Source organism: Cloeon dipterum, chromosome 2 (assembly GCF_949628265.1).
Source record: "Cloeon dipterum chromosome 2, ieCloDipt1.1, whole genome shotgun sequence".
Lineage (NCBI taxonomy): Eukaryota > Metazoa > Arthropoda > Insecta > Ephemeroptera > Baetidae > Cloeon > Cloeon dipterum.
Genome location: NC_088787.1, coordinates 26,748,821 through 26,764,016, shown reverse-complemented (window position 1 = coordinate 26,764,016; position 15,196 = coordinate 26,748,821).

Genomic DNA, 15,196 nt, shown 5'->3' with positions numbered 1-15,196 from the left:
AATTGTGCGCCGCTTCTCCATAATGACACGAGGAGGCTATGGGAACGTGGGCAGCAAGCTCAGCGGGTTCGGGAGCAATATACGATCCGCTATCTCCGATTTCAATTTGTGTTTGTGATTCGATTACACTGACAAAGGGAGTCGACAGGAAACTTTTCAACGTGTTTCCCATCAAACAGGAGCTGTATGCCAATACCATAAAATCACTTTATTACATCTATCTGCTTGGAAAGTCACAAAATCAGGAACACCTAATTTAATTAAATTGCTTTTGAAGTGGAAATTACCATAAACTCATCAATTTCTATGAATACGAATGCTGGATGTCGAATTGGAAACCTTGCTAATGAAGTCTTCAGTTGCCACGTAGTGAGCAGGTTTATTGAGTTTTGCTTTATCCCAAATTGAGTCATTGTAGCAGTCAGTTGGGCAAAACCATCACTCATTTTTCATTCTCTTTGGTTGATTGTGCATTAAGGCATATTGAGAGATGGATTTTCGGATTGAATGGTGCGCACAGTGGGGCGTCAAAACACGCGCCGGAATCAAATCATCGGTCCGTCTCGGAGGCGGCCAGCCTGCTGAACTTTGGCATTACATATAACGTGTAATCTGGCCGCGAATTAACAAATTAAAAGCCCGGCCTGCGGATCATCCATCACGACTTGCGTTATGATTTCTATCGGCCTAGATTTCCGAACGTCAAGCAGCTGTGGGTGCCTGCCCTGGCGTTTTTAATAATGCCGAGTGGTGTGTCATGGCAGGCGGTCGAGAGTAAAAAATTGGAATGCTACGAATCGAATTAGCCGCATCTCGTGATTTGGCGCGCCGACGAGTGATCATCAGCAGAGAGTGCGGTGGCTTAACCTCGGGGGCATGAAATCAAAGAGCACGCCAGATGAGAAATGGCGTGCGCATTTCTCGAGTTTTGTGCAATTTCATCAGTGACGAAATTCCCATCACTCGAAATTATATTAAATTATAGAAAAAAGGGCCGGTTAAATCGTGCACATTGGACCAGAGGTTGCGCCAATTTGATGGGTTTGCCATTTGCCAATCAAGATGCTGCAATGCAAAAATTCCGCGTTACAATTAATTTAATGCTATACATTGGTAACATAAAAAAATATAGCACTAACGAAAATAAGATGTGAATGACCTTTTAGTTATAAAATGTTGCAATAATTTGATAGAAACCTTTTCTAAAAAATACCAGTGATATTTCCGCAAAGCTTGCAGTCGGATTTATGCTTCGTCCTGAAATATCGAGTCGTCATAGTATCGAAGAACTCGCGCAACAGCTCACTGGCCATCATCATTACACACGAGTAAAAAGAAGCCGCGCGGCAGTCAATTATCCCAACAGGGTGTCGAACCGGCACATCCATCGGCATCCTTTCAAATCAGAAATCATCGTTCCCATCGCCCAGCGCTTCATTAGGCCGACTTTTATGTTCGCGCACTGACAAATTACTTTAATTCCATAGCAGCATTACCAGCTCGGCGGTGGCTCTCATTTCCACCGCCCAAACGCCCAAAAAAGTGAATCGATTGCAGCCTATTCATTTTTTGCTCTCACTCTGCTAAAACTGTAATTTGAGTCGAAATGTCTTTTTTGTGCCTATAGCATTAGATTCCAGTCAATCATGAACTTTGAATTTATATTTATGTTTGAAAGACGGAGAATATAGCAAGTGAACTGTGCAAAAGTTGCATATGTATATCTCTCAGCCAACATAGGTAAATCCAGCGAATTAATAATTTTTAAATTGTAAAATATTCCAAAACTAATTCCTTTGCTCATATTATTGACTGAAACCACTATCTTAAATTATTTCTTTTAGCTGAAAAATACAATTAAATAAACAAATGACAATTTTAACATTTTGCCCAATTTATTTTATTATGCAAAACAACTTGAAATATTGCAGTCTGGCCATATAATTAGCCTTTGACAGGTGAATGGATTATTAAGGCGGGCGTGTTTGGACGGAAGTGCACCTGTGCGTCGGCGGAATATACAGGTACACACAACGACTACGACGAGGGCGAAGTGTGCATCGAAGAGGCACCAATCAATGGGCGTGTCATCGCCAGGGCGGGGCTGCTACGGGAGGACTTAACCCTTGGACGGGCGCATGACTCTTGCATGTCGCAATTGGAATAAAACGTGAGCTGTGAGCACCAGCTTCCACTCGACACTAAGCACACTCGTTGCTATATTATGCAATGGAAAATCTCAAATAAAGTAAATACAAAATTTAATTTCAACTATATCCTAATTGGTTTGAAAGCTCTGATAATATTGAATTAACTTGCAGATAAATTTTCCTTCTTAATTTTATCAACATAAAAAGTTGCGTAACGGCCCAGCCCTGTGTGGATTCTCTTAAGATGGACACAAAAATTGTTATGTAACTAATATAGATCAATAATTAATATTTTGATGACTGAGAGTTTTATGATTATGAGGTCATATAATTGTTTCTGATGAAATAAAAAACTTTTAGTAACGAAAATTGATTTTTTTACCTTTTTAATTAATTTTAAAATATGTATAACTGCATAAATACATTAATAGTCGAGCCAAATCAAAAGATAATTTCGTCTTTTTATAAATCATGCCAATTACAATTTATTTTTCATGAAAAATCTAATCTTCACTCGCAAAAGAAGGAAGTGAGGCATAGCGAAGACAATCCTTTCCCATCTGTAGGATCCTGAACAGACACAAGTATTTTTAATCATTTGTATAATGTTTTTCTTAGAATAAAAAAAATAAGAAAATACTTAATTATTATATTATTACGTTTTCTTTGGAATTTCATTGAAAAGATGAAATCACTTTTAAAAAAATTCTGAGGAAGCAAATAACAGGTGATGCATCTGAACGAGTGGCGAAAATTCCCCAAAAGTGCAGGAAGTGCTCTCAGGTTACCAACCTGCTGATGAGCGGTTTTTTCGCATCGGCGCGGCGCTCGCCGGCGATAAATGATACCCGGCCGCGTTCCGAAGCGTTTGTGCGCGATATTGCAAAACGAGTCAAGCATCAAATCAAAGCGCGACGGTATTAGGTTTTCTCCACAATTAAATGGAAGCGGGGTTAAACTATCCACCGTGCTCCTTTGTGTGCGACCACATCCACGGTCACGGATACTTAGTTTCCCATATTAGTTGTTTGCGCGCATATATATTCTCGAACTTGTTTTGTGTGAAGGCAGGTGTGACACACACTCACTCTTCGACGCACTCCAACCTCCGACTCCTCTGAACGCTCGTTCCCATTTTTTTTACTCAGGCAATACTGTTATTTGATATTGCACAGAATGGATGGATGACTTATTAATTGTTGGGTGCTAAGAATAAAATCCCTTTCAACCATCACCTCTTTGACAAATTGTTGGCCTTAAATAGAGAATAAATACGGAATTCAAGCGTAAATTTTTCTAACAAATTTAAATTCTCCCAATTAGATCTCATTTTTATGTACTTCCGATTTTTTTTAAATTTTATTGTAAATTCTTCTGTAATTTTAATTCCGGCTTGGCCTTAATGTTCAATTAATGATTATAAGTCATATATGAAGGAAACCAAGTGGCATGATAAAAAATGAAAAATATTAATTAAATGCTTTAACGTATTTTACTGAAATATACTAACAAGATCTTTGGCATCGTGTTTAATTGAAACCGGATATTTTCCTCCAAAATATATTAATTACAATCAACTAGTTTTGGCTTCAAAAAGTTGTCACGTTTAATTTATTTTATTTTAGCTTAAAAAATTATTAGGCAATTTTTGCAAAGTGTTTGTTGCATATCATAAATTCTTTGTTACAGCATGGACACGTGCGTACACGGCTGCAGAGGCACAAGGGTGAAAAGTCACCGTGGCAATAATGGAAATCCCGTCGGCTGCAAAATAAGTTTCCTCGGCCGGCACTTTTGCGAGGGTCACTTTGGGCATCGCTCGGCGGTGCGCATATTATTACACACGGGGATGCTCGAGTGCCGGGCGCGCAATAACAGCAGCGCAGAAAGTGTAATACATTCAGCGGCAGTCTGCAAAGTCGAGCATGCGAGAGACAGCGCGCAGCATTTGCATTACATGCTTGGTGATTTTCGCTTAACAATTACACCGGTGTAAACAGAAACGTTTACGTACACAATAGCAATAATAATAACAACCCCTAAAATTCGCCCTGCTTGCAATTGCAAAAATAACACCGGCAACTATTTCGCACCGCACTTTTCTTTTTGCCCGTCCACCGTTTCGGCGTTTTCGCAACAGCTAAATTAAATTTCCTGCTCTCTTTTTTATTCACGCTGAGTTAATTCTTAATGTTTCTGCATTTTTTATGCTGGATCCCGCAATGCTGGCAGAACGGAAGGAGGAACTCGTCGAAATGGTACCACATACAAACACCAGCAGCTGGCCTTTTCTCCTATTGGATTTTCCGCGGGTAAAGCGAATAACACACTCAGCACACACATACACACTGTGATAAACGCGTATGACTGGAAAACTGCTGAGCAAAACCCTTTTTCATTCCTCCACCAGTTGGGTAAATATCAGCAGCTTCGAAAAATGCGACAGTGAAATTGCGCTGGATTGAAACACGCATGCCGTGCAAGGTCAACTTCAAAATTTTACTCTCTTATGACGTGAATTCAAAAGCAAACACAATAGCGATTTATCCTGAACCCACACCTTATTTTTTTCAAAGTAAACTTCTTATTCACTTTGTTTCCAAAATTTACTAATCATTAACAGTTTGTCATATCTGATTATTGTGTGTCTGAAAAGATCCTCTTGTTTAATATCCAGGCGGCATTTTTTCGCTGGCATTTCCTTCGTTCGATCTATTGATCACAAACAGCGAATCTCCTGATGTTCCCCATAATTTCTTTATATCCTGTTCTGTTGGACAATTTTTATTATTAGTATATTTTTTTATTTTAGAGAAATACATTTGCAGCATTAAATTATCTTCTGTATCTGCAGAAGACAATTTAGACCAAGTTTTTGTTCAGTATTTCGGTTCAATAGCTAGATTTGCTTAACACCAGAAGCGTTAAAGGTGTTGTAAAACCTTTTCGATATATGAAGGAAGATTGAAAAGCAAATAATATAACATCATATTTGTAATCCTGACGGCAGTTTTTATTTTCGTTGAACCTTAAAATATTTACAATTGACTAAAATATCACATCAATAAATAAATGCCTCAGGAAATTAAGCAAAACTATCGGAATTTCGGTGTATTGCAAGCATAATGTTGGGAAACACCTAAACAAAATTTAATCAAAATCCCCAAAATCCAAAGGCTCCAAGAGGGGTTCTACCTTGTTAAGAAAATATCATTTTCAAGATAGGGGTCATTGGTCAAGCATGACTTTTGACACAAGTACTAAAAACAACAAATTTAATTTAAACACATGAAATTTTACCAAAATTTTGTTGCTGACTTATTAACGAGCAGGTGCTCAGGATAGAGAACTAATGCCGTTCCGAAATTAAGCCATCCTTGTTTATTGTTTACTTGTTTCGCGCGCGCGGAAAAGAAAGTAAGGGTGCGCGTGGGATTAATTAAAAATCGGCGTCGGGCCGAGGAGAATTTTTAATTAAAAATCAGACACGAGGAAAAATGTGTGCGATAAGCGCTCGGCGGCGAAAGAAAGCAGCGCTAATCAATTATTCAGGGCACACAAAAGGGATGATAAATTTTATCAATTAAAAGCGCCCGCCCGACCACCCACCCGCTCGGCGAGTAAGTTTGTCGGGTTAATTTTTTATTTAGCAATTTTTCGCCAAGCAAAGGACGCGAATAAAAGCGCATAGGAAATTCTCGGGGAGTGGAGCTGAGGAACGGTATTAATGCAAATGAAGTCAAATTAAGACACAGGGCAAAAATAACTGCGCGCCAAGCAACGACTTTTGCTGCGCTCTCTCAATCACGTGACTGGAAATAAAATCGAGGGTTAAAAAGTTAAAGGTACGCTGGTTGAGAGAGGCGTGGATACCGGTTTAAAGTAGATTGGAACGTGCCAGAGGTGGTCACCAATTCTTGCAATTCTCGATAGGTGACCCTCCAGCAGTACAAAACCAAAATTTACTTTTATTTATGATGGGAGAGTCTACCCAATTAAAAAATTAATTAATTTGGCAGTGTGAACCCAATAACATTGCGGACGAAGAACAGTTCACGCCACATGGGGATGCGCCAGTCCTTCCAGCCTCAACCTCGACAAGGCAAAATTGGCAATAGAGTGAAAGTAGATTGACAAACTCCAAAACACTCGTTTACCTTTTGACGTACATAAATCAAAATATATCAAGCACATATAAAGTTAATTAAATAACATTTGCAATTTAAAAATTAGACTTCAACTATATGTAACAAACATAATGTAACTATTTCAATAAACATCAAAAAACAATTATAAAATATGCTAATCTTAAAACGTATGTGACTTTCTTATAAAATTAGTTACATCAGTATTTGGGATATAAAATTTGTTTGCTTCCATCCGCTTTAAATAAGCGGCGATGGCGGAAACGGAGGGTAGGCGGGCAGGCACCGCACTCTTAAATAAATAAAATACAAACGTAATTTGCAGGCGCTCGCCGTTTTTGGGGACGTTTTGCTTTTGCCAGCTCCCGTCTTTGCCTTTTCCTTTCTCTCCGCGCGCGCGTGTGTGTGTACTGTGGATATACACACGGCATTCACATGCTCTCTGCCTTCGTGGGGGCGGTTTCTGCTGATGTGACGACGGGGTGGATTTTCCACCACCGCCTATATTTGTGCAACTCTTTCTCCTGTCGTCCTAATCTAATCAAACCCTACATATGTGATGTGTGTTGTCTGCGTAAATACGCGGAGCATTTGAACGCACGTTTGTGAGCAGCGCACCTCATCAGTAGTTTAACGAAAACGGCGGTGACGAACACCGTCACAGACTTTTGATCTCGGTGAATTTGTTTAGCATAGAGGGCAAATGTAGGGAAATGAGTTTGTACTCGAAATTTTGTTTGCTACCGAAGCTGAGGATTTTTCATCATTTATTTTAATATATTTCTTATATTTTATGAAGAATTAGATATTCTTGAACTGCTTCACAAATTATGAATTTCACAGGGGAGTGTTAATAGTGTCTCATTGAGGGTGGTGGAAAAATTCATATAGGATTTTTACCTCATTTGTCACATTCGCAGCACCTTGAGTTTATAATCAATTGTTTTCCACGATCAGTAAGGTAATATCCACTGTCAATGCAGATTCAATTTTCAGATACTCCTCATGAGGCTTAGTTTGTTTTCAATTGCACCACCTATCCTGATTTGAAAACAGGTTTTCATGATTTAAGCCATATTTAATTATAATTTTTGTCATTTGTTTAGACTTTCTTGATCTCACTGTCCACGTACACTACAATCGTTATTGGTTATGCGAAATATCGGTTACACTCATTATATGTCTAAAGGGATATATAATTTAAAATTTTCCAAATTCACCTAAACACAAGCACACGCTGTAACGATTTATGCCATTATTTCTAGACTTGCATAAATGACAGTTATGATCAATATTTCAAATCCGAAAACTTTGCGTTGGCCAACCCTTCTCGAATGTCTCCTCGAGACGTGAACGAAACAACGCAGCTGTCGTGCTGTTTGTTTTCCCATAAGTGATTGTTTTCATTGCCATGGCTTTTAATGAATCGGAAAGAGAAAAGGGTGCACGCCGCCGCCGCCGCCCGCCAGCGCGAGCGCACACACACAAAATATTAAGGCACAAATTTATCCACCGATATATTTCCTCCGTCAGCGGCGGCGGTGCGGTTTTCCTAATGGCCCCGTGATGTATTTGTAGGACTGTTGAAATGGATGCGTCGTGTTTTCTTCTCTTTTACTTTGGGTATAAATGCTCAGTGTGCTCATCGATGGCACGGCCAGGCACAGCATATTACATACACACGCTGGCAATAATAATAATCGCACAACATTAAAATCATACGTTTGAATCGGGGCCCTCCGATTGTGGGGACCGAAGCAAAACTATCAATATGTGCATACTAATGGGGAAGAATGCTTTTTTTCTCTGCGTGCAGGTTTGTTTTTTTTTTGCTCACATGCTTGCAGATCAAATGCAAATTGCCGGAGTTTTACAACGCAAAGTACGAAAAATTGGTCTGGATAATTTTATTTACTTGTCTCGAGCAGGGGAATTGTATATTGAGGGTACCTAATATATATATAAATAAAATTGTTTACAAATATGCTATTTTTCCTCAATTTTAAGGGAATAAATCAGGGTAATAATACACGGTCCAATCGAGAAAATCAACCAAAGAAATGAGACCCTCTGCTAGACGGTTCCAGCAACGAACCCTAACAATAAATATTTACTTCTCTCTTGTGATAGGAAAATTAAAAAATCGCACCATCCGCCCGGCGTTGTAGTCGTCGACGTGGTCGTGCGCCCGCTGATGAAATTTATTCTCGAACAACCCTTTTCCTTGCGAAATCACGCACGCAAGTCCGTGTGTGCTGTTTTTATTAATGCGACTCGCTTAAATTGAACGATCCGTCTTCTTTTCTGGCTTTTGTGTGTGTCGCTTTTACTCTTTAGAACGAACGAACGTGCACAGACAAGCTGGAGATAAATAAATGCACGGTGCTTAGTTGCGCTTGCTTGCGAATAAATATCGCGCCGGGCAGAATAAACAGCATTAGAGAGGTACCATGCACTCGGTGTACTCCTTAATAAATGCAGCCGGCGGTATTATGCTAGCTACATGGCAATATAAATTATTGCCATAATTAACAATTATGCCGTGTGCATACCCGCTCCAACTTTGTACATGTGCAGTGCAGCATATTTTCATAATATTTGAGCGGAGACGAGACGGCCAGCATAAATGCACCGTGCATATTATGATTATTGCTATTTGTTATTTTATGCAGTCTGTGCATGCGTGCGTGATTCGCTCCAGCCCCGACTGCATTATAAATTCGCGATTACGATTATTGTGCCAGTGGAGGGATTATCGCTTTTCTGCAAATAATAACAAACATTGTTGGTTTCAATTTTGTTGCTTATTATTAACAAACTACAACCTATGTGACCAAATAAAACTGGTGTTTTTATTTTAATTTATTTTTTAATTTTATTTTACTAACCAATTAAAAAATGAGTTAGATCAGCGCGGAAATGGGTAACTGAGTCAACTCAACTTTGTGTTTCATTGAACAAGATTATTTAGGTTTTCTGAAGATAAGAACTTGTTCCGAAAAAAACTGTGCAAAATGGCGGAAACGTCTGAAGAAACATGTTTTTTCCATTGAGTTTGCTATTAAATTGCTTATTTTTAACTGTTATTTTAATAGCACTTATACATTCCTCTTCCATTTGCTCAGAATTTCCGTTCCCATATCAGTTGCAAAATCTAATTTCATTAGCGAGTTGGTGGTGATCGAGCGCCAATTTCGCTGTTTCCCACGCGGTTGAACAAACGAAAATATTAATGGAATGATAATAAGAGCGCTCTCGCGCAGGGCAAAAATCGCGCGCGGCGGCTGCCTGAGCGATTTTCCCATCCGCGGAAATCCATCAGAGCGAATGGGTTGGCGAATGTGCACTCTCTCCAATTCAAATTGTAATTAGAAGCGCCAACTGCAAATTGTTATTGTAAGTGCTGCTCATCTGGCGGAATTGTTTCAATTATTGCTGGCACGCGTGAACGAGCAGGAAAGCGCAGATTCGAGAGATCCAATAATATTTATTGAGGCAACTGACGAGCAGCAGGAGAGAGCGATACACATAATGAAGCATCGGCACCGCTCACTTAGCACACGGCCCCGAAATTTAAATTGATTCGCTCAGAAAATCAGGTAATTATAAATGTATAAAAAAGCAGTCAACAATTATTACATGATGGATATATATCTTAAAATTTCTCATGTGGTAAGATATAATTTAGTGAATATTTTTTAACATTCAATAAGATGCATCCCAATAGCTGAAGCAACTTGCGGATTCGAGTTACCACAATTTTCAGCCATCTTCCTTGTAAAACATTTGCAAGATCGGACTATAGCCTGATGCATGAGTGGTTTCCATATAGGTAATGATAATGATTATAAATATGAGCACATGCGGAAGAAAAGAAAATTACGTCTCTTCATCGGTGAAGCAAAATTTAATTACCGAATTTTTACAGACGACTCATTAAGCCGTGCGGCTAAGGTATCTTGACTTGCTATACATGGACGGCCAATTACGGGTCTGCTAAATATGCCTGCAACGATTCTGCGAATCTGATTGATGGCTAATTGCTGGAAATCTCTTGTAGTGCGTTTGGGGAAGCCGGCTTCCGAATGACGCGCCTCTCGCGCACTGTAACAACGCGTGCGTTCGTAATACAGCCGGCAATCTAGAAATAACATTTGCCGGTTGGAAATTAATTCAGATATTGATGCTGTGTTGGTGCGCGAGCGTTTGTTTGCGCCAAAGCCAATTGAAATTTCATTCAGCTCGCGCGAGCTGGGATTATTTAGGATATGGAATTGAATGCGGCGGTGGCGGCGGCGGAACACACGAACACATAGTGCGAGCAGTGGCACACGCACTGGCTGCTCCAGCAATAACAATAATTTCGGCATCAGTGTAGCGCCAGCAGTGCCAGCTATTATCTTTCCGAAATTAATCAAAACTCGTCCTTATATTGTGTCTGCCGCCTCTGACTGAGTTTGTATCCTATCCATCCGATTCTCGTGCAGCAACACCAAAGGCGGAATACGTTCATCGTGTATACTGTTTGAGAGCGAATGTGTGTGTGTGTGTGTTTCCTTCTCTCGCCAAGTGATAAAGGTCGCGCCGGGGTGCATTCAAATGCAAATTCACGATCGAGCCGGCTGCGAGCGCCGCAGAAAGAGCAATCCTGCTTCTCTTGGAATTTTAGTGCCACCGCGCGTGTAAAAATTATTATTGTTCGCGGAAATCAAAACAGCGACCAAGATGAAATTGCTTCTCGGGAGGAGAACAGTGTCAAGCGTGCTCTAACCCAATTTGGCACATGAATGCTTGGTATTAACAAATGAATTTGCACTAAGTAAGAAACATTTCTTCAACTGACCTAGAATTCGTAAAAGCAATTCATTCATTTCCCAATCCCTGTTAGTTTAAACAACCCTTGTGGTGGAGAAATGGAAACTATAAGCCACGAAACAACCGTCGCAAAAACTCACCCCTATCTAATCAAAACATTGTTTTTGGGAACGTGTCACCGTGAAGTTTTCTCTCTTACTTCTGAGAAACTATTTTCATGGCCAGTGTTGCGAACGCAAAATGGGGCTCACGTACGCGCCTGAGCACAATTTTCCCTGCTTCCTTCTTGCTTGCATAATTAGCGAAAAGTCTGTCCGTTCTCGGCAAGCAGAAATTGTGTGTTCGTAGCGCGGATGGCACCTAGCACGCAATAAAATGGGGATGCGATGGTATAATTATATCAATAATTAATGCTGCCGTCTGCAAAGAAAGTAAAGCAAAAGTGCAGTAAATAATGCTTATAAACGCTAATTAATGGCGGCACACGGCGCGGCAAGGAGGGCGATAATTTGCACGAATATGTACATAAGTGGGGTGTGTATCTTTCCAGGCAGAAAAGGATAGCGAGCTGCAGAAGGTGCTGAAGACACTACATGTGCGCTCGAATTATGGCCGAAGTGCGGAACGAAACTGCATGTTAGCTGCTCAACTGCGATTTTTCTTTGGGAAACTTGCTCCGCAGCTGCTTCGTGAAAGGGTATCGTTGATCATACTTGCAATGCGGAGGAATCTCTAATTATAATTACTAATTAGGTGCATATACAGTCTCGGAATGCTATAAAATTTTCTTTAAAACGACATTTCACTTACAAGGAAGCTTTAAGAATTTTGCGTTTTATGTTTGTTCGCTCAGTATGTAGTGAAATCATTGAATGTGCACAAATTTCAACAATGCAGAATACGATAACCTTTTGGGCATTTGGGTGGTGGAAATGAGAGCCAATACCATCACTTTAGTCATGCTTCTGTAGAATTAAAGTATAGGGGGAGTTTTTAATTTTTAATCAACTTCATTTTAAGATATTTGTTACATATATTTTCTGGTAAAAGCAAAAATATTGGTAAAAAATGTACCAACAATACAAATTTAACATTTCCTCAGCTTCCAGAATAGTGCGGTTTTATGCTATATATAAAATTCTGAGTTATTTATGATGCAACTAGAGCCCAAATCAATTTCTTATGGAAAAATTGTGGGTTGTCTTTCAAAGCATAAATTATAGTCTCATAACAATCATTCATAAAGAAAATTTCTGAAAAAAAACTTAATTTTAAATCACCTCTTTAACATATTGCCATTTTTTAAATTCTTAATTAAACTGTTGAAACGGAAATTTCTGCAACTGAGCTTAGTTCACACCATAGCAATGATTTCTTTGGGGCACAGGAAAAATCTATTGAATTGAGATGATGCAAAAGGCATCCTCTCTTTGTGAGTGAAGCCATGTAACAATGTCGAGGCATTCAGAGCTTTTGAGCTGATTCAACTCTTTCTGAAATTAGAGTCTTTGAAAGCGGTCACGAAATGAAGTGTGACTTGAACAGATCGGCCGCAATGGCACGAGATCCTTTTTCACAGAGAAGAAGTAGTGTGTGCACATAAGAAAACGATCTTTCGCGTGTACTTTGAGTAAACTCGTTTCGCTTTTGAACTAAAGCGTCAAAACTTCGCTCTTTATCTATCCGCCCGGCGTGTGCGCGGTCCTGCGGAGGGAAAAAAACACGACGATATTCTAGCCGCCTCAAAGGAGCGTTTCTTTCTTTCTTTCTTTCTCTCTGCGCTGCGAAAACATGCAGAAGAGGAGGACGAGACAGTGGCTCGGGAAAAATTTTAGGCTGCTCGCCCAAAGGACGTGAGTGAGAGAAGAGAGAGACGGCGCAGGCGAGATCATGAATATACCATAAAGTACTCACATCTCAAATGATACTTATAGCTGGAGGGTTGACACTTTTGTCAAGAGACACAGAGGCTGGGCTGAAAAATATTTTCATCTCTCTGCGCGGCGCTTGAGCCGGCGCCGGGGTGTTGTGTGCGACTCTTAAAATACGGATGATCATTATTTTTGAAGACTGTAACAATAATAAGTACTGCTGTACCTATAGTGTATCTAATGATAAGCACACATCTTGAGCATAACAATGATGTCAAGTGCTTTATCTTGAAACAATGACGACTGCCTGGATAATAATAACCTCTCTCCGTCTCGGCGGGCTCGCGCTTAACGAAGGGATGAAAAAGGTGCAGAAAAAATAAAGAAAGAGCGGAGAAGCAGTCACAGCCGACGACAGCAGCGAGAACAAATGAGGCTGGGTGCGCGCGCGAGGCGATAGACTTTGAAATCACGATGGCACTTGCCGCCTCGAGTATTGGCTCTGAGGCTAATTACCGCGGATCCGCGCGCGTAATTACCGCCGACTGACCGCGCGCGGATGGACACAGCCGACCACCCCTCGAATGAATGGTGCTCGATCTTAACTAATGGCCCTCCAATTAAAACTTGTGTGATTTTTCAAGCGGCCAAAGTGACCGTTCTGAGGGGTAGCGAGTCGGAAGGGCGCTTCATTCTCTCATTTATCGTCAAAGTTGGGGGTTTCAATTGGAACTTTTGGTGGTGTTAATATATTTATATTTTGCACCAAATAGAAGTTTTAGTGCGATGATTAAATATCCCATATTTTATTTAATTCCCTTACTTAAGCCTGTGTTTACAGACAAAATAAAGTTAAAGATATCATCCAATAAGTTAGGAAATTTATACAGCAGAAAACACACGAACGTAAATAAAACTTTAAGGGTTTTCAAATTCTTGAACAATTTTTAGTTTGAAATATAAAAAATATAGTCTAACCCATCGCGAAGTAACAAAAATATAATGTTAGCTCGTTTAATGTTTAGCGCAAATGCAAAAATAGAAGATTAAATATTGACATCAGCGTTTGAAAAATTCAACGCCCAGCCAATGATAAATTCATGAGACGGCAACGTCTCCGTCATTCTATACCTGCACGCTGTTTATGCATATTAATACAAAAAACACACGAACCGCCAGCCGATTTCAAAAGGGCAAAACAAAAACCTGGGGAGTATGACAAATAATAATTTGCCCCACGCCGCCACAGTTGCCGCAGCATTATTATATTTTTAAGCCTCAATTCCGTATATTCACCGAGTAATTTTGTGTATAAACCCTTTTCATTTATACAGAAAAATGAAAAATGAATGCACACACGAGCACAATGTGCGGAGAGAGAGAGAGAGAGAGAGAGAGAGCACGCTGCCACTCTCTTTCCTGAATTTCTCTGAAATGAAATAAGAATAATTAATTCACAGTCCTATAAAGTTCTTCCTGCACGAGAGAGGGTTTTGTGTACGCGAGGGCGATTAAAATTAAAAATTCATACGCGCGCACTATTTTTCCTCCATTCTTCAATTCTTTCGGCCTGCAGAGAGAGCAGAACAGAATTGCGAGCCCACCGCGCTCGTTCTCTCTCTCTCTCTCCTCTAATTCTGGCATCGGAAAAGAGGGCCACCGACTTCCTGACTGCTCGCTGCTGCAGAATAATGGAAAAAGGGTGAAACGCAGCTCACCGCCGCCGTTTCGGCTTTGGCTCTCTGCGTTTCGTCGGTGCCAGCTCAGCCTTGATGCCCCGTATTGAAAAATTGAACGCAGCATTTCAAATGCGATTAATTATTCAGTCTTGCAGAGATGGATTTCCCCATCAAGGGTTAATTCTCCCTTTTGTTGCGTTACCTCCACCTGCCACGAGCAGAAAATCATTCGAGCTGGAGGATAAAAATTTAATGACCATATTTAGGGATCGCCTAAGTTTGTGTAATAAATTTTTTTATTTTCGAAAATTGCAAAACCAGTGTTAAACGCTTTGAAATAATAATTTTCCCTTTTGCTTACTGTTAGCCATAAATTAAATATATATACCGCTTGTGGATGCGTTGCCCCCGTGTTTTAATTAGTCCGCATTCATTAATTAAGTAATGGCCGTTGAGCATGCGAACGTGATGTCTCGAATTATAGTTCATTTACATTGGCTAATACGTATTATTCCGCCGTCTATGTACGTACATAA